The 18,203-nt window shown below is 50.6% G+C and overlaps 1 long non-coding RNA gene across 1 annotated transcript; it reads right to left on the minus strand.

Annotated features, from left to right (window-relative positions):
* Nucleotides 1–4,825: 4,825 nt before the first annotated feature.
* Nucleotides 4,826–17,814, minus strand: LOC123001002 (uncharacterized). Its single transcript, XR_006409446.3, has 4 exons — nucleotides 17,353–17,814; nucleotides 10,664–12,411; nucleotides 7,468–7,532; nucleotides 4,826–5,121 (listed from the first exon to the last, which is right to left on the minus strand). It is a non-coding gene; the product is annotated as an uncharacterized LOC123001002 (long non-coding RNA).
* Nucleotides 17,815–18,203: the final 389 nt, after the last annotated feature.

Genomic DNA, 18,203 nt, shown 5'->3' on the forward strand with positions numbered 1-18,203 from the left:
CTTAACGACTGAGCCACCCAGGCGCCCCTGATTACTACATTCTCAAAACACTGGCTTCTTTGACTCCCTGGACACTGTCCTCTCCTTGTTTGTCTCCTAACTCCTTGGTCTCCTCCTCAGGCTTCTCTGCGGGGTCGCCCTCCTCCACCAAACGCTGGCCTTCCTCAAGGCCGCTTCCCGGGCCTTTCCCCCTCTCGCTGTGCACTCTCCCTGGTGATCTCATCCATGCCCATAGCTTCGATCGCCGTGCGTCTGCTGATGATTCACACCTGTGTGTCTCCAGCCGGGGAACCTCCGGTCTGAGCTCCTGACCAGCAGGAGACGGGCCAACTGCCTCGTCAACGTCTCCACCTTGGTCTCAAAGGCACCCAACCCCAGCGTGTCCAACACCTACCTTGCTCTCTCACCTCTCCAACGTTCTCTGTCTCAGTGAATGGCACCACTGTCCACCTGACAGGCAAGCCAGAGTCCTGGGAGCCATCATCAAAGCCTGCCAATTTTACCTCCAGAGCATCTCTCTAACCTGTGCTCTTCTCTTCATCTCTACCAGCACCTCACCGGTCCCAGCTACCATTGCGTCTTATCTGGATTCCTACAGGGGCTCCTAACTGATCTCACTGGACCTGTCCTGCCCTTCTCCAGTCTTATCACGTCACTCCCCTTTTAAGACCTTCTGATGGCTTCTCATTGCTCCTGGGATAAAAAGCCAGCTCCTTACCTTGTGCCAAAGGCCCTCCCCTTGTCTATGACCAGCCTCATCCAGCATCTCCCCTCCCCCTTGCTCGGCTCCCTTCCGCTGTGCCAGCTTCCTTTCAATTCCTCAAACACACACGAACACCCCACTCCCAACCACCTGCACATTCTTTCTAGATGATTTCCCCACACCCTACCTGTTTTACCTTTAGCTCGTCTTCACTTTTGGTTCAAGCATCACTTCCTTGGGGCAGCCTTCCCCAACCCTTGGTCTAGATCAGGGCTGTTAGACATTCTGACAGAGCCCTGTTTCTTCCACCAGTAATGATGCATATGTATCTCTCTGGGACCCCAGCTCTGTGCAGAAGGTGGGGGGAGTCTACGGGCAGCTCAGGCAATGTGGAGCATGGCATTCAGAAGTGTGGTGAGACCTTCTGGCTAGGGGCCTGGAACTGCATAGGTGCATATCACGAACACCTCCAGGTTTCCAGGGACTCCCCACACGGCGCCAATACCACCAACGTCACAGGCCAGACTGGCCCCAGTCAGGACAGACCCAACGCTGGGGGCAGCCTGGCATCGGGAGATACACACACCTGGTCTGGATTACAGCCATGGCACTTACTAGCTGTGTGGTCTTGGACAAATTGCTTCTCCAGGCCTCAGTTTCCTTTTCTGTAAAAAGGGGACACTACCTACTTTGCAGCACTGTGAGAATGACATGAGATTGTGTTTATAAAGAGCACCCCCAGAGCTTCACATCACAGGTACTTGAAAATAGAAGCCATTTGATGATTACCAGAATTAGCATAATCAAGCCTCTAATAGCACCAGTTTGGAGCACTGTTTAAAAGCTAATCCCACTGGGCCCCATATCCTGGTAATCCTCAGCCACTATCTGAATGAGAGCTGGCTTCATCCTCCACCAACCTTCTGCATTTCCTCTCCCCTGATCCACCCTCCCGCGGCTCCCTCCTCAGCCTTCCCTGTAGCCCTCCAGAAGCCCTCAGCCCCTTCAGAGGTCCTTTCTCTAATTCCTGCCCAACTGAGGACCCAGCAGCGGTCTCCGGGGGGCTGCCGTCCTCCACAGCCACAGAGCGAGAAGGCAGGGGCAGAGCCTTCCTCGCTCTCAAAAGCCACTCCCAGATCATTATTCCTTCAGCCTCATGGAAAAATCCCTGCTCATTTAAGGCTCATGCCATCTGGCTCTTGCAATTCATTCATTCAACCAAGATTTATTGAGTGCTTTTTCCTCTTTCTCTCCCTTATCTTCTTTCACAAAGGATTTCGGTGACTTAGAAAAAGACATGTGATGTAAGGTTCTTGGTACCTAGTAGGACTCTCTATATTTGTGAACAAATGAACGCATTTAAAACTGTTACGTACGTGTTACCTCTCCCCGATACCCTTTTCAGAGGTGGGTTTCCTCTAACATAAACAGAGAAGTGGGAGGCTTAGTCTTAGACCTCCCTCAAGTGGTTCAACAGGGAGCTGGCCTGCCATTTTAAATGTTCTTCTAAGTTCTAAAGGGGATCATATCTCATAACGCTCGTCACCACCTGGAGCTTAGGATGTAGATACCTCAAGAAAACTTTGTTCCCTCCCCATGAACCCCAGCAACGGGGTGGGGGTAGAGCAGGACCCCTGCCCCATTCACCACAGCACCTCTTTATTCCCCCCAAGACCATCATATGAGGCTGGGCTGCTGTATGTGACTTGCTTTAACGAAGGGCAGGGCAGCTTCAAAGAGTAATTACAACACAGCAGGAGAAAATTACAGCTGGACAATAAGTAGGACTTTCCTAGAGACCAAAGAGAAAAGTATCTCAAGATTCATTTTTTAAAAAAGATTTTATTTATTTATCTGAGATAGACAGAGAACAAGCTGGGTGGAGGGGCAGAGGGAGAGGGAGGGAGCAGACTCCCCACTGAGCAGGAGCCCCATGTGGGGCTCGATCCCAGGACCCGGGGATCATGACCTGAACCAACGGCAGACGCTTAACAGCTGAGCCACCCAGGCGCCCCTAGTAGCTCGAGATTTAAGTGTCAACTTTACTCTCCTGTCCTCCATGTACAGCTTCTCTCTGGACTTCATCCTTCCTTAACTGCCCCCTTGTAACCGACTTGCAGAAAATCCCTTTGGTCTCACCAGTAAGGGGTGGGGCGCGTCTGTCTCCCTGGCTCCCTTCCCTTCCCCTACTCAGCTCCCCAGGACGAGGTAGCTGGGGAGTCCGGTCTGCGGCTTCATTAAGGTGGTCAGTAACGTGCACGTCCTCCAGAAGATCATGCTTGTGGGCAAGTTGGCATTCTACATCCCATCTTTCAAGGTGTGTTTCTTTTCTTCGAGGGCTTGCTTCTTGATAATCCTATATTCATATGGGTTTGTTGAACTTGCTAAACAAATGCATTCCTACCTGTAGCTCAAAGACAGACGTTACTTCTTAGGTCTAACACATTCTAAAGCCATATTGAGAAAGGAGATAATTCCTTAACTGCCTCGTAATTAGCAGTGTGTCTTCCCTTCTCTCTGGGAATCAGTAAATCCGATTATTGTGGCAAGAGTAGAATGTCTGCTCCTTTCTTGATCCCCTTTGGGATTTGTATGAATAAGAATATGGTCAGAGTCCCTTTAACGACTTCTCAATGATTTTCACAAGAGAGGCTTTGATGGCTTGATTTTAGGAAGCCTCAGTTACATTCTCGCCAAGAGCTGATATCAATTTGGGGAAAGAGAGGGGATGACCTATTCTTCCAGTTAAATAAAATTAAGAGTAATTATATGAAGAAACTGAGAAAAAACCAAAAACAGTAATCAAGACAGTGTGATGCTGGCATAAAGATAGGTATAGAAATGAATGAACAGAATTGAGAGTCCCAAAGTAAACCCTTACAGTTAGGGTCAGTTGATTTTTGCCTCAGATGCCAAGGCAATTTGATGGGGAAAGGATAGTCTTTGCAACAAAAGGTTCTGGGGCAACTGGCTATCCACATGCAAAAATATTAATTTACACTCCTATCTCAGGCCACACTCAAAAGTTAACTCAAAAACGGCCATAGAGCTAAAACTGTAACAGTCTTAGAAGAAACTCAGGAGTAAATCTTCGTGACCTTGGGTTAGGAAGAGTTCTCAGGTACGACACCAAAAGCACAAGTAATAGAAGAAAAAAATGATACATCGGACTTCACAAAAATTAAAAACTTTTCCATTCAAAAAACACCAAGTGAAAACCAGGTTCTGACTAGGAGAGAATATTTATAAATCTTATGTCTGATAAAAAGAATTTGTATCCAGAATACACTGCTCAATGATAAGAAGACAAACAACTAAATTTAGAAATGGGCAAAAGACATTGACATTGAACAGACATTTTGCCAAAGAAGACATATGAATGGCCAACAAGCGTGTGAAAAGACGCTCACCGTTAGTTATTAGGAAACTGCAGATTAAAACCACAATGAGGGGGCGCCTGGGTGGCACAGCGGTTAAGCGTCTGCCTTCGGCTCAGGGCGTGATCCCGGCGTGATGGGATCGAGCCCCACATCGGGCTCCTCCGCTATGAGCCTGCTTCTTCCTCTCCCAATCCCCCTGCTTGTGTTCCCTCTCTCGCTGGCTGTCTCTCTCTCTGTCGAATAAATAAATAAAATCTTTAAAAATAAAAATAAAAATAAAACCACAATGAGATCCCCCATATCCACTAGAATGGCTACAATAAAAAAGACAGATAATAACGAGTGTTGATGAGGATGTGGAGAAACGGGAGCCTTCACACGTTGCTTGTGGGAACGAGAAACGGTGCAGCACTTGGCACGGGTTTGACATATTCTTAACACAAATTGACCATGTGACCCAGCAATCCTACTTGTAGCCATGTGCCCAGGAGAAACGCAACCATTTGTCTGCAGAAGGACTTCTCAAGCGAAAGTCCATGGTAGCAGTGTTCCCAATAGCCAAAAAAGCCAAAACGACTCAAATGTTTTATCAGTTGGTGGCAAGGACAAACCAAACGTAGTATATCCGTATAGTAGAATACTATTTGGCGATAAAAAGGAATAAAGTACTGATGGATTCTACAGATGAAACTCCAGAAACATTATGCTCAGTGAAAGAAGCCAAACACAAAAAAACCACATATGATATGATTCCATTTATATAAAATGCCCAGAAAAAGCACATCTACAGAAACAGAAAGTAGATTAGTGGTTGCCTGTGGGAATATGGAGCGACTAGAAATGAGCACAAGGATTCTTTTTGGGGTGATGGAAATGTGTGTGGGATAGTCGCACAACTCCATAAATGTATTAAAAATCATTGAAAGAGACGCTAAATACAAAACAGACAAGTGAAAAAGACAACAGGGTAGGAAAGGGACAACTGGAACTCAGGGTGATGTTGGTATCCACGGCAGGGTCTAAATTCGGCCGAGCTTCCTGACAGCCAAAGGAAAAAGGAAACTTAACTGAGATGCAAGTCATAGCATCTTTAGCATTAAAAACAAAACAAAACGACCCAGTTGTTTAAGAGCAGCTTTGCCTCTTTAGGTCCTTGGACCCGAGAAAAATGTTTCCTAGCGAGAGGACAGCATATGGGCTAGTGAACACCCCGAGCCCTATCCTAGAGTCAATGTAATTTTGATTTTTCTTTGACAGTTTCACATGATGTCCTTCATTGTCATTGGTGGAATTAGGCTAGAGTCAGGTTGCCCAATATGGTAGCCACCAGTTGCCTGTGGCTATTTTAATTAAAATTAAATAAAATTAGAAATTTATTTTCCTCAGTTACTCCAGCCACATTCCAAGTGCTCAGTAGCCACATGCACTCGTGGCCGCCATATTGGATGGTGCCTCTACAGAATGTTTCCATCACTGCAGAAAGTTCTATGGGGTAGTGTTAGGCCAGAGGGTCATTTAACAAAAACAAGTAAGCTTAGAGCTTGGAATGCTGGGGAAAGAGTGATTCTGTTCCAACCTTGGCAAGAGCAGAACTTTTTATTTTTAATTCAAATAAAACTTTATTAAAGTTATGAGCTTAAAATTTAATGTAAATATTCAGAAAACTATGTTTCTTATGTAGAGAAGGTGAAACTGTGGGACACCTGGGTGGCTCAGTCGATTAAGTGTCTGCCTTTGGCTCAGGTCATGATCTCAGGGTCCTGGGATTGAGTCCCACATCGGGCTCTCTGCTCAGCGGGAAGTCTGCTTCTCCCTCTGTCTGCAGCCCCTCTGCTTGTGCTCTCTCTCCTTGACAAAAAAATAAATAAAATCTTAAAAAAAAAAAAAAAAGGTGAAACTGTGAGGCAGCAGAAGTATTTCATTTGGTTTCAATTTAATGGCAACAAGTGGAACCCTTTTTTTTTTTTTTAAGATTTATTTATTTATTTGGAGGGGCGAGGGGCAGAGGGAGAGAGAATCCTGAAGCTGACTCCCTGCCTAGTGAGGACCCTGATGTGGGGCTCGATCCCAGGACCCTGAGATCCCGACCTGACCCGAAATCAAGAGTCATCAGCTTACCCGACTGAGCCCCCCAGGTACCCCCCAGCGGAACCCTTGATCTGGGGGTGGTACAGGTCTCTTTCTCTGTATATTCCAGCCCTTTCTCTCCCCTCGACCTAATCAGTCAAGGGTCAGTTCTCTGATGTAATTCTACCCAGTTTATTCACACAACGAAACCTCTCATTATTGAGCACCAGATAATTACTGTTCACCCCATTAGCATTTACGGGCAACACACACAGTGAACAAGGGATGGAACTTTTCAATCTATTTTCATAACTGCACGCATTGAGAAGGGGGTGGGCAGAAAGATGGTTTGAGGGTAGGAGCGGAAATGTCATTTGAAACAATAGGACAAAGTTGGACGCGGGTCTGTGTCATTGGAGCGGTGGGGGACACAGAGGCCCACGGGGGGCACACTCGAGGAACAACATTTGGTTAGTTTGGCGGCTTAGCTAATGACTGGGCTTTTGTTTTGCAAAGCGCCCTTTGGCTGGCTTCTCTTTCGCTGAGTGGAATATTCAGGCTGGCAGGATTTTGATACACAGAGTGGGGAGGGCCAGAGCCAGCCTGGCAGGCAGGGGCCAGAGCGCCAAGCGATGGGGGAGGAGAGGGAGAGTGAGGCTGTGCCCCGGGGAAAGGGGTGCTCTGGGAGCATGCGCCTGAGGGGATTGAGGTCCGGAGGGCCACGCAGCCTACTCTTGCAGCTCTCCCGGAAACTTCTGGTTGCACTGGAGTTAGGTTGTATCTGAGGGGACTTCATGGTGTGTGACTTCAAGCAGTGGCTCAAGGAAAGCACTGGTGGGGGGGGTCTCATCTGAGATTTTTTTTTACCTAACGGGTGATGGTTCTAGGCTACGTCTTGGATTAAACCTTTCTCCTCAAGCTCCAGAGTACAAGCTCACTCTGACTGCCAAGCTTGCGGATTTACGGCACAAAGAACTGAAGACTGATCGGGCCTGAGCGGTAATGAAATTTGGAATTCCATCTCAAAGTCAGGGGGAAATTGTGGAAACCACTCTGAGATAGAAATAACAACGGTGGCATTACAAGGTCCCCCGTGGGCCCCTAGCTGCCGTCCTGAAGCATGTGACATACAAAGAACAGAGTGACAAAAGGGCCATGTGGCCATGTGACTCCCGACTGGAGAGTCAACAGCTCTTTCTGCATAATGGCACACGGGCCCGGTGCCAAGAGGAGACGGATGCTGGTAGCGGGAAAGTTGGTCTTTCTTTCTCGTAGATACTCTAACCGTGGCCCCAGGCCCACCCCGCCCCTCCTCACCTGGTGTGAAACCAGCCAGGATCCAACAACTGACAGCTTGTCCCAGAGTCCAAGGAGGCAGGCTCCTGCAGGAGGGAAAGGAAGGGATGATAGGACACAAACAGGTGGAGCATAAGCAGAGAGCGGGACAGTTTGAGAGAGAACTGCTTTCCTCCCAGTGTGGAGCGGGTGGGCATTTTAGGTGCAGGGAGAGCCTGCATGAAAAGCCCCTTGCGGGGGTGCCTGGGTGGCTCAGTGGTTAAGCGTCTGCCTTTGGCTCAGGTCATGAACCCACGGTGCTGGGATCGAGTCCGGCATCGGGCTCCTTGCTCAGCTGGGAGCCTGCTTCTCCCTCTGCCTGCTGTTCTCCCTGTGCTTGTGCTCTCTCGCTCTCTGACAAATAAAAATCTTAAAAAAAAAAAAAAAAAAAAAAGGAAAAGAAAAGCCCCTTGCTTATGGAGGTGCTGTTAGGGGTCAGCCATCCCTGAAAACAGTTCTCTGGATGCTCTTGTACCGGTTGGAAGAAAAGCTCGAGTCAGAAGTTGAGAATGATGTACATTTTTCTGCTCTTTGGTTATGTGTTTCTGGCTAGTAGTACGCTTATTTATGGTAAACGGTGTTTCCCCCTCCCTGCCATGTTTAGAGTGTGGTATTGGAGGGAAAACCACCCAGAAGTATTGATCAAAGCAGGTGTCAGCTGTGACCAGACCCAACCATCCCCCTGAGCTGAGTGAGCTCTGGGCCCCCTTGTGGCATCCGAGGAGGAGTAAGGAATGTACTGAGGAGCTGTGGACATCCAGCATGAGAGGGACAGGGAGGAGAGACCAGGTGGGGGCCACAGTCACGCCTGGCCCCGGAGCTGCTGGAGGGTGTAACTGCTGAGAACCACACAGCCACAGACGGCGTGGAGGGGAGGAAGCCCGTGCGGGGAGCTGTGCGAACACATTTGACCAGACCAAACCTCAAGCTACAGCTGCAAACCGTCATCACGGAAGAAACATCTGATGACCCACTGCCATTCCCCAAGACCCATCCTTCTTTGGCTAAGCCAAAAAACACTGGAGAATCAGAAACGTGATGGGAATCACTAACTCTGTATATTTTAAGTTGTTAGTGTTTTCACTAACATCTGCAATTGTCCCAGGGATGTAGTATTTATTTTGTTCAGTAGGGAGGGAGATTCCAGGAACTCACATTAGGTCCTTCCTATGAAAAAAGCTCTTAATCCCTACAGGTCAGGGATCTGGGCAGGGATCGGGACCTGCTAGTGCTGTGCGTTCCAGCTACGCTCTCAGGAACTAGGCGAATGATGGCAGGATAGGGTTGGGACCTTCCGGGGCCTCCTGTAAGGTGGACTCGGGTTCAGATCTCCCTTTGCCCCAACCCCATCCGCTCCCACTCTAACCAGTGGGCCTTAGGGGCACCCTAAAGCCCTAGGAATCAATGTTAGGTCAGCGTCAGTGCCTAAGAATCTCTAAAATATCTGGCGTAGGCCGGGGCCCTGAAAGAGGGCAGTGTATTCCGAACCCCAGGGAGCAGCTAGTCTGAGCTCCTCTGACTCTTCCGACCCTTCTAGCTTAGATGTCCCTCACCACTCCCTCCCAGGAGGTGTATTAATTAGGATTCTTTCCACTGCACGTGGCAAAGAAAGACAGTTGGTGTGGCCTTGGGAAAGTTGAGTAAATATATGTGTGCCTCACGGCACCCGGCTGGTTCAGTCGGTAGAACAAGAGACTCTTGACTTCAGGGTCATGAGTGCCAGCCCCACTAGGTGGAGAGATGATTACTTAAGATAATAAATAAATAAAATATATAATAATTATATAAATAATTATTTAAAAAAAATAAATAATAATAATAAAATAATAAAATAAATAATAATAAAATAAAAATAAATAAATAATAATAAATAAATAGTAAATAAATAAATACATAAATAAATAAATAAATAAATTTAAAAAGAAAGAGGAAAAAGACAACTGGTTTGTGGAAGTGAGAAGCCCTTTGAGAAATTATTGGCATCCGTGGCTGTGTAAGTTTAAGGCGTGTATCATGATGGTTGGGCTTACATATATTGTGAAGTGATTACCCCAAGAGGTTCAGCTAACATCCATCTTCTTGTATAGACAAAATTTTTACAAAGAAAGAAAAAAAAAAGAAAAAAAAGGAAGACAATGTTCTCCCTGTGGCAAGAACTCAAAGCTTTCCTATGTCCGACAGCGTTAGCCACTGTATCGTGCTTTTAACATGACTCTGCTCTGATCAGTACTTGCTTGTCTTGCACAACGTGTGCAAGGGGGAAGAACTTACCACTACGTTTCCTAAATGCCAAGAAACCCTACTGCTCCTGTTCCGCGGGTTAAATAAAACGAGACCGCTGAAGTCATCCCCAGCAGGTTAAATATTACAAGGCTGATGGAAAGTTCAATATCCTCTAACAAACTTACGATGAGTAAATACAATTTTCTACAATAAACAAGCATCATAGTCTCAAGGTTAAGGGTTATAACACAATAAACCATCGTAGTTAGAGTGGAGTATTATAGGAGACCTTCTTGCATACAAACTACTCAATATCATCACGAGATACAAAATCAGAATAAATGTAATTTGAAATAGGATCTTAACTCCATATGGTTAATATTCTCCTTCTCTCGCTCTTTCTCTTTCTGTTCCTTGTACCTTTCAATTTACTCCTAATCTTTGCCACACAAAAAATTCTATCCAGCCAATGCTTTGCATTCTCAAAAGCCCTCATGCCAGTAACTTCTCATTCTCTTAAGGTTCCTTATTTATGGTTACTGAAACCTCTGGTTTCGAGGATAATTCTAAACAAAGATGAAATAAGAGATGGGGGGGCTTATCATATTTTATTTCCTCAAGGGATAAATGCTCCGAATTGGCTGGGACCAGGGGCTTAAATCATGGTCACCAGAGCTATCTCTTTCTCTGTTTCTGTCTGTCCACCTCTCAGCTCTATTTAATCTATGGTTGGATTGGCCTGTTGGCCTCATTCTCTTTGTTGTACACTTATTCTCCCATGGGGACAGTGAAATGGCCACAGGCAGCTCCAGCTGGTGCTTTCTGGGAACTCAGGGCATTTTCTTCACAGATCTGACAGAAGACTCCCAGGGAAGAATCAGGTTGGCCCCACTCCCATCCCCGAACTCCTCACTAAGACTAGAGAGTGGTCTTCGGGCCCGTGTCATAAACCTACCTTTGGGCTCTGGAGGTGGGGACCGAGGGGGGATCAGTGTCATCTAAACCACATGAAATGAAGGAGGCCTGGTTCTCTAGAGGGAAGGCGCTACGCACACCACCTTGGTCTAGGACGAAAGGATGAAAGGTAGTGTTATATTAGGTCAGTGGGGATAATAAAATGATGATATTCGCTCATCAAAGCCCATCTGGCAGCGAGGCCCAGACTATAGAGTTAGCAGACTATAGAGTTTCTAATGCTGATGCGGATTATCCAGAATATATTTAAGGAATGTGAAGACGGAGCACCCCCCCCAGGGTGGGCCGCCAGCCGCCTCCCTTCCTAGGGTTGAATCAGATACTTGCGGGAATGCCAGAGTAAGTCCAGCGTGTTCATATGCTCTGAAGGCGCAGCTGCTAGGTTACAAAGGTCACATCCTCGGGTCGCTGAGACCATCTTTCATGAGGGAGTGCAGGCCAGCTGGAACGGCAGAGGGGTCTGGAGAAGAGGCTCGGCTGACAGCCTGGGGCAACCCTCCAAAGCTATCCTTGCGACCTTGAATTACGTGACCCACATCCCCAGATAGAGGTGGGGAAGGAGCAAGGAACTTTACCGGAAGTGAGCAGCTGTTGACAGAGAAGGGGAAGAAATGGGTCCTTTCGGCAGGAAGGATACAAAACTCCTTTTCCGGCCTGAGCGTCCTACTCTGGGGACGACAGAGACCGCCCTGACTCGCGGGTAGTGCGCAGGATCCGTGTGCTTCATAAACGAACCGTGGAAGCTGTTGGTACTGGTTCAGAGAGGCTGCCCCGCAGCGCTGAGGGCCACGCAGGATGATTTCGGGGCCTTGGGGAGGGAACAGATGCTGGGGCTAATTAGGGCACGGCTCCTCTGGCCCACGATGGCAGAGGACGTCCAAATAAAATGGGACACCTGCGCCCAGAGCACTGCGTGGGCCACACGGCTCACCAAGCAGCCCCTCTGGAGACGACGCAGAGTGGTGCGCTCCGTGTGCCTTGATCATCGTCTTCTGAAACCAGACCGTCAAAATCAGGACCAGACAGTTCCTCCTGTGCCTGGGTCTTCCACCAGGGATCAAGAAGCTTCCTCTGCGGCAGCGGTGTGGTGGGAGAGGCTCTCAGTTTATGGCTTTCCCGTTTTTAAACATCCCCGCCAAGAAGTTGTGAGATTTTGAGGATGGTCTTGCCCGCAGCGTTGTAATGGCAAGGCTGGGACTGCTCCCCCTAAGGGATCCCAAGCCAGGGGATTGAGCAGAACTTTATTAAACGTGTGTGCAATGCTCCATCCAGATCCGAAGCACCAGGGCTGCTGGTATAGGGCCAATCCAATCTGCCCCGGACCCTGCTCTCCTCTATCGCGATAGTTGTGCCCGAGCCACGGCCACTGTCGATCTTACTCTGGGCTTGACAACAAGGGGACACACGGGGACAGTCTCACCCCGTATGCCACCGAGCTGAAGGATAAACTCCAGGTGGCTGACGGTTCGTCACCGCGGCAGCTGGATGTAACACCGCACGGAAAACAAGACCAGAGCCTGGAGAGCGGACATCTGTTGTTTTGGCCTGCTCAGAAGCCATCTATCCTCCGGCTGACCACACTCCGATCGTCACTTGGGGAACCGCACCTCAGCCACTCTGTCTCTGCCGCGTAGGGGTCAGGGCTGAGGGGAACTGACGACACCTTCAGGCAAGGAGAGAGGTAGATTCCCCGACGATCTTGTTTAAGCCAGGGCTTGGCAGAGTTTTCTATAAAGGATCAGGAGCAAATATTTTCAGCTTCGCGGGCTATACCGGCTCTGTTGCAACTACTCAGCTCTGCGGCTGCACGCTGAAAGCAGCCACAGGCAATAGGTAACAAGTAAACATGGCTGCGTCCCAATAAGCAGCTATTTATAAGGCAAGCGACGGGCTAGACGCGGCTTACAGTCTGTAGTTTACCAACCTTTTGTTTAAGTACCTGGATCCGGCTGATCCTGAAGCTAACTGCCCTTGTGACTTTTCAGTTCACGAGCCAGTACATTGCCCTTCTACGCAAAGCAACGTTGTCAACACAATGGAGAGGTTTCTTGCTAGTTCACCATGTACAGAGCCAGGGTTGCAGACTGGAGACTGGATTGCATGATGGATCTGGTGGCCCCAGGTAGGCAAGAGACAGTTTAGCACTAAAGGAAACCCCCCACGGGGCGGGGGGCGCTCAGGGTCCCTGACAGGTTATAGAACGCAGCCAGAGGCCAGAGCTCTTAAGATTGTGCGTCCGCCTACGCTTCTAGCCAAGGGAGACCTGGATGGATGGGAAAGACATTTGAGGACACTGACCCTAAACCCCACAGCCAGCTGAAGAGGAAATGCTCCAGTGAAGCCAGGGAAAAGCCAGCCCTCCCCTTGAGAGGATGCGGTGGGGAGACAGATGGTGAGGGGGGTGCCTGGTAACCCTTGGGAGTCCAGTGATGCCTTGATCCCAGGCCAGGGTGAAACACTCACGACTGTCCATGGGGGGGTGGCAAGGCCTCTCTACAACCCTCGATCTGGAGACAGCAGAGGATAAGGAGGAAGAAAAGAGTACCACGGAAGGAAAGTGGTAGGAGGACCAGAGGGGGCACAGGGGAATCCACCAATGGTTGATGGATTAGAGGACGGTTCTGTCCAAGACAGACCCCACCTGTCTAGAGGCTGCCTGCTCTGGGGGGCTACCCTTGCTACCTTTCATGTAGAAGGGATCTGTGTCCCCCCGTTATGAGGAAGTAGGAAGGTCCAGCCTTGACGGACTTACAATTCCTTCAGGGGTTGGATCTTTTCCTGGAGAGGGAAGGAGTTGGGGGGAGATACACCCAGACTAGTTTGGGGTCCAGTCCTGCTTCACCTGCTGGCTGAGCAGACGCCGGGGAACAGGCGACGGAGCAACAAGGCGCTCCGCCCCTAGGATGGGAGATGAATTAGCGGAGCAGCTAGAACGTGCCAGAGGAGTAAGGCAGCACGGCAGGTCTCAGCTCTCAAGTCGGCCCTAGAAGTAACAGGAGAGGGGCTGCAACTGGCGCGGTCAGTGCTCTGCCCACGTTCCCCTGGACCGTTTTTTGCACACCAGCTCCCCAAGGGCTTTCCCACCCAGCAGCCTGCACTCCATCTCAGCCAGACACTGGGCTCAGGGGAGAGCCTGAGAACTGACCTGGGGCAGTGGCAGCCTTTACCAGTGACTGTGGGGTTCCCCTGCTCCCCGTCAGGGCAATCCTGGGGGTGCCTACACCACCCCCAAAGCCCACTGTGGGATGAAGCCACAGTTACCCTCTGTAGAACTTGGCTCAATATTCCACCTCACTTGAGCCCCCCCCCCGCCCCCATTAGTTTTTCCTGGGAACTCTTAGATCACCTGCATTCCAATCCTCCTTTGAGGGTTTGCTTCTGAGGAACCAACCCAAGTGTCTGTGGTCCTGTTGGCCTGGTGGCTGTGACAGCGCCTCGCAGAGCTGCCTTCCAGCGCTGACTTAGTAAACCCAGGTCACCCGGGGTGGGGAGGCGCTCTCACTGTGTGCACCATCTCTGGGAATATTCGGGGTGAGCTGTTCGACAAGGTGCACAAGCTCGGCCCTGAGAACCTGGGAGGGCTGAAACCAGTCAGTGTGGGAACGATTTAGCTAGGCTTTCCTGAACGATTTTAGACCCCCCAGAATCTGGAGGGGCCCCCTGCTTTCTAGCTCTCAGTGAGGAGCAAGAAAGGGAGGTTAGAATCAGGGCTGGCATCAGAGGGAGCTGGTGGTGATGTAGTCAGGTTCTCAATAAGTGAAGCCCGGGGAAGAGGGAGAGAAGCCCCTCATCCGAGGGTCCCGAACCTGGCTAGCTACTGCTCCCTACTTTGTCTTTGGAGTGGTCCATTGGGATTACTGGGTCTCTCGGCACCCCTATGCCTCAGCAAAAGTCTGGCAGTCTCCGGGAGAACTCCGAACAGTCCAGGGCTTTATGGCATAAAACCCTCCACTCTCTCCTGGCCTGCGAACACGTCCGGACTGCGGCCGTGAAGGGCGTCTTATAGCAGACTGTGCCCGTGGGAAAGGAGCATGGCAAACACTGCCTTTCTCCTGGGGGAGGGGGCCTGAAGTAGGTAGAGCAGTCACTCCACTTGCCCCTTTGGGAGTGAGGGAGTGAGAGACATGGATCGATAGGCCTGGAAGAAGGGGTACCGGGAGCCCCGGCAGAAGGTACAGCTTGCTGGCTTGGTGCTTGGGGAGTCCCAGGACTCGCGGGTTTGCCTCCGCAGCAGTCTCCTAGCCCTTAGCTCCTGGGCACCGCCCAAAGGCTTTGGTAACCCCTGAAGGTCCCCCTGGGCTGGCTGGGGTCCAAGGAGAGGCCGTGGAGGGAAGAGTAGCTGAACAGCTAGGCCGGTGCTGGAGAGCACATCCCCAAGCGAAGCTTCAGGGGTGAAGCAAGACTGGGGAGCGGAGGGAGGAGGGGGCAGTGGGCGGGGCTTGAGCCCAAATAGCCCCTGGGACATAAGCAGATAGCACATCGACTGCACTTTGCTGAAGACCACAGCATCTGCTGAGCAGGAGAGAGTGGGGAGGTGAACCCAGGCCCTCCCAGGCTGCTGAATGACCAGCAGCCTCTATCTGGCTGGTGCCGGGGTTTTGCATGCTGATTTTGAGAGAGAATGGAACCACCATGGAGAGAGAGCCAGGAAGAGAGGCTGCAGAGAGAGGAGGGACGTGCTGCAGGCAGGCAGAAGCTGGGCAAAGGAGCACGGGGGTGGGGGGGCATTAGCACTCCTCTGTCGTCTCACAAACCCGCAGGAAAATCCAAATCACCCAATGCTGCCTTGGGAGCTGGAACTGTGTGTGTCTGGGATGCAGAAACATAGAGACACACAGGAGCTGGCCTCCAGGCTGGCAGAGGAAGATCTTCTATTCGACCCACTCACATGCAGGCCACAGGATAAGGCAGCAAAATCCAGAGATGGTTCAAGTGGAGGCGTGAGAGAGGCCCTGTGCTCGGAACCCCAACGAACCCCTCCTGTTTCTGCTCCTCTGTGTTCAGGACAAACACGACCCCGTGCAGCCCAGCAGAGGTGGCTCGCGCAGGAGAATGGCTTTGGGACTCCGAGAAGGCTCCCAGCTCTCCTTCCGCAGGATGGAGAGGGAGGGCTTTGTTGCTTCGGAGACCAACTCCGGCTGGCCAGGCTCTGCAACCAGACTGGCCCTGGTCGAGGAACATGTCAGGAAAGACCTGGGGAAGTGGGGGATTGGGGAGCCCACATGCTTGCCCTGAATCTGATCCTAGGCCCATGAAGTAGGAGACTTTCAGAGCCGTAAGGGGCTTCAGGAAAAAAATGAGGGACTTGATAAGACCCCAGGAAAAGCGAGTGATAAAGACCACTGATGAGTGCAGGAGGAGCCCGCTCTCTGCACCCATGTGAGCCTGGCCCTGCCAGGACTCTTCTCTCTGGGGCTGGCCATCTGGGGAGCAGGGAAGTCTAGGTGTGATGCTTGTGAGGGAAAAGGTAGAAAATCTGAAGTTTAACTGCCACTGGGTCCCCAGTAGTATCCAAGACCGATAAGCCTGGCCCAAGGCAGGTTACGTTTTTACCATGGGTCTGTTATTTAAGGAAAGTAAGATAGCTCTGAACAAAAAAATATCCCTTCTTGTTGCTGACATCTGGCAAGCTTCTAAAGCTGTCATTTTCAATGCTATCACACCCAACACATATTTCTCACAAATGTTTCCTAACATCTCCTTTACTCTCCTGAAATAAATGCATAGGTAAGATTACCTACAATATTATAGTTTCGAATGTCTAAACTGTTCAAATGTCAAAAACGTTCTAAGTAAGGCCCCGAGACTAATATAAAGAAGAAACAGGGAGAACAATGCATGATGATACACTTGTGTATCCGTATGTAAATTCTCAGGCATGACTGCTCTGAAGACACAATGAAGGGGCCACATGCTCGTATGTGAATGTGGAATCACCGGGAACACCGTGGCTACAAATGTAGTGTGTGGCATGAACAGATCTCCAGGGGCTTTGTTCTCAGTGGTTTTCCAAAATGGTGAGCAGGTATTGGAAAAGTTCTAAGCGAAACAAAGGCCAACCCTCCCACCACTTACACGGTGCTCCCTCCATTCCTGGAGGGGTTGTCCATGAGGACAGTGAAGTCATGAGGATACTGGCAGAACTGGGGGGTGTGGGGAGAGGTAAGCTCCCATTCAGTCTTCAAAAGCTGAGGCACAGTGTGTCGACGGCCCCCTGGGAGGTGCTTAGACAATGGCTGGCATAGTTTGGGTTGCCTTCACGATGGAGGGGAGTCCTTGGCATTCAGTGGTCAGGTGCAAGGGGTGCTGGTACTCTGCAAACTCAGGACGGTCCCACACAGTGAAGAATCACACTATACCCTGCCCAACTTGGGACCAGCCCACTGACTTTCATGTAAGTGGATGGCCTATTGATAATAACCTGAACCTAGACCCTAACTCTGTGTTGCACGAAAACGAAGCATGCAGGGCCTTCAAAACAGTGTGGCCCTGGGACCTGTAGCCTCCACACGGATGCTGCAAATGCTGAGGGCACTGCGTGGGGCCGCAGGGGGCTTTGGCCTGGGCCTGACGTCCGAACACAGCCAGGGAACTGGGCATCGGGGCAGCGCCACGCTAGCTGAAGAGCTAGCGCCTCACGCATGAAATCGGACTGGGCCTGCTACTCACCCGGTCCTCAGGTCTGAGTTCAGACGTGCACGGTGATCTGGCGGGGTCTGCGTAGCACTTCTCCAGGGGAGCAGCCCTATGGCACAGAGCTCCCCAAAGCGTGCAAGAGCCATGGGAAGCCACTGTCCTCACAAGGTGGCTTTGTGTACAGCGGCCTCGAGGTACCCTGGACTCCTCCGTTGCCTAGACTCGGCGTGAGGACAGCACTTCCAGGAAACAACTACTAAGGAGACAACCGAAGGAATAGGTTGAGAGGGAGACGTGCGTGCAAAAGCACTGGCTGCAGGAATGAGGAACACAAGAAAACCCCTTGTGTGAGAATGGGCAATTATTGCTTTCGGCCTCGGAGCACATTTCTTTCTTCCTGGGGTAACACCTGCTATTCCTCCGGGGAATCCCTCCGGGGAACCCCTCCTGGGATATGAGACACCTCCGGTTGGAGGGCCTGCTGCCCTGCTCCCCTGACTTCCGCCCAGGCTTGGCCAATCAGAATGCCCCACGCTCTCCGACGCCGTGATAGGGCCACGAGAGGCATGTGACCTCAGCTGGGCCAATCACCAGTTGTCTGGGCCTTGCCGCCTTGCGGAAGGTGAAAGAAACCAAGGCTTTTCTGCCTGGTGTCACTAAGCGGAGGATGTGTGGATTTGCAACTGGCGGCACCTGTCTCCCCTGGCAACATGGAGGTGATCCACCCAGGGCTGGGGAGGAGGAGATGGACACACGGAGGGAAGCAGAGGGAGGCTTGCTGGCACGGAGCGAGGCTCTGGATCTCGCCGTGCAGGGTGCCCGAGCCGCCTGCAGACTTCCCGCCGGAGTGAGCTGAAGAGTCCACACCCATGCCCCTCCTTAGG

Source organism: Ursus arctos, unplaced genomic scaffold, assembly GCF_023065955.2.
Source record: "Ursus arctos isolate Adak ecotype North America unplaced genomic scaffold, UrsArc2.0 scaffold_12, whole genome shotgun sequence".
Lineage (NCBI taxonomy): Eukaryota > Metazoa > Chordata > Mammalia > Carnivora > Ursidae > Ursus > Ursus arctos.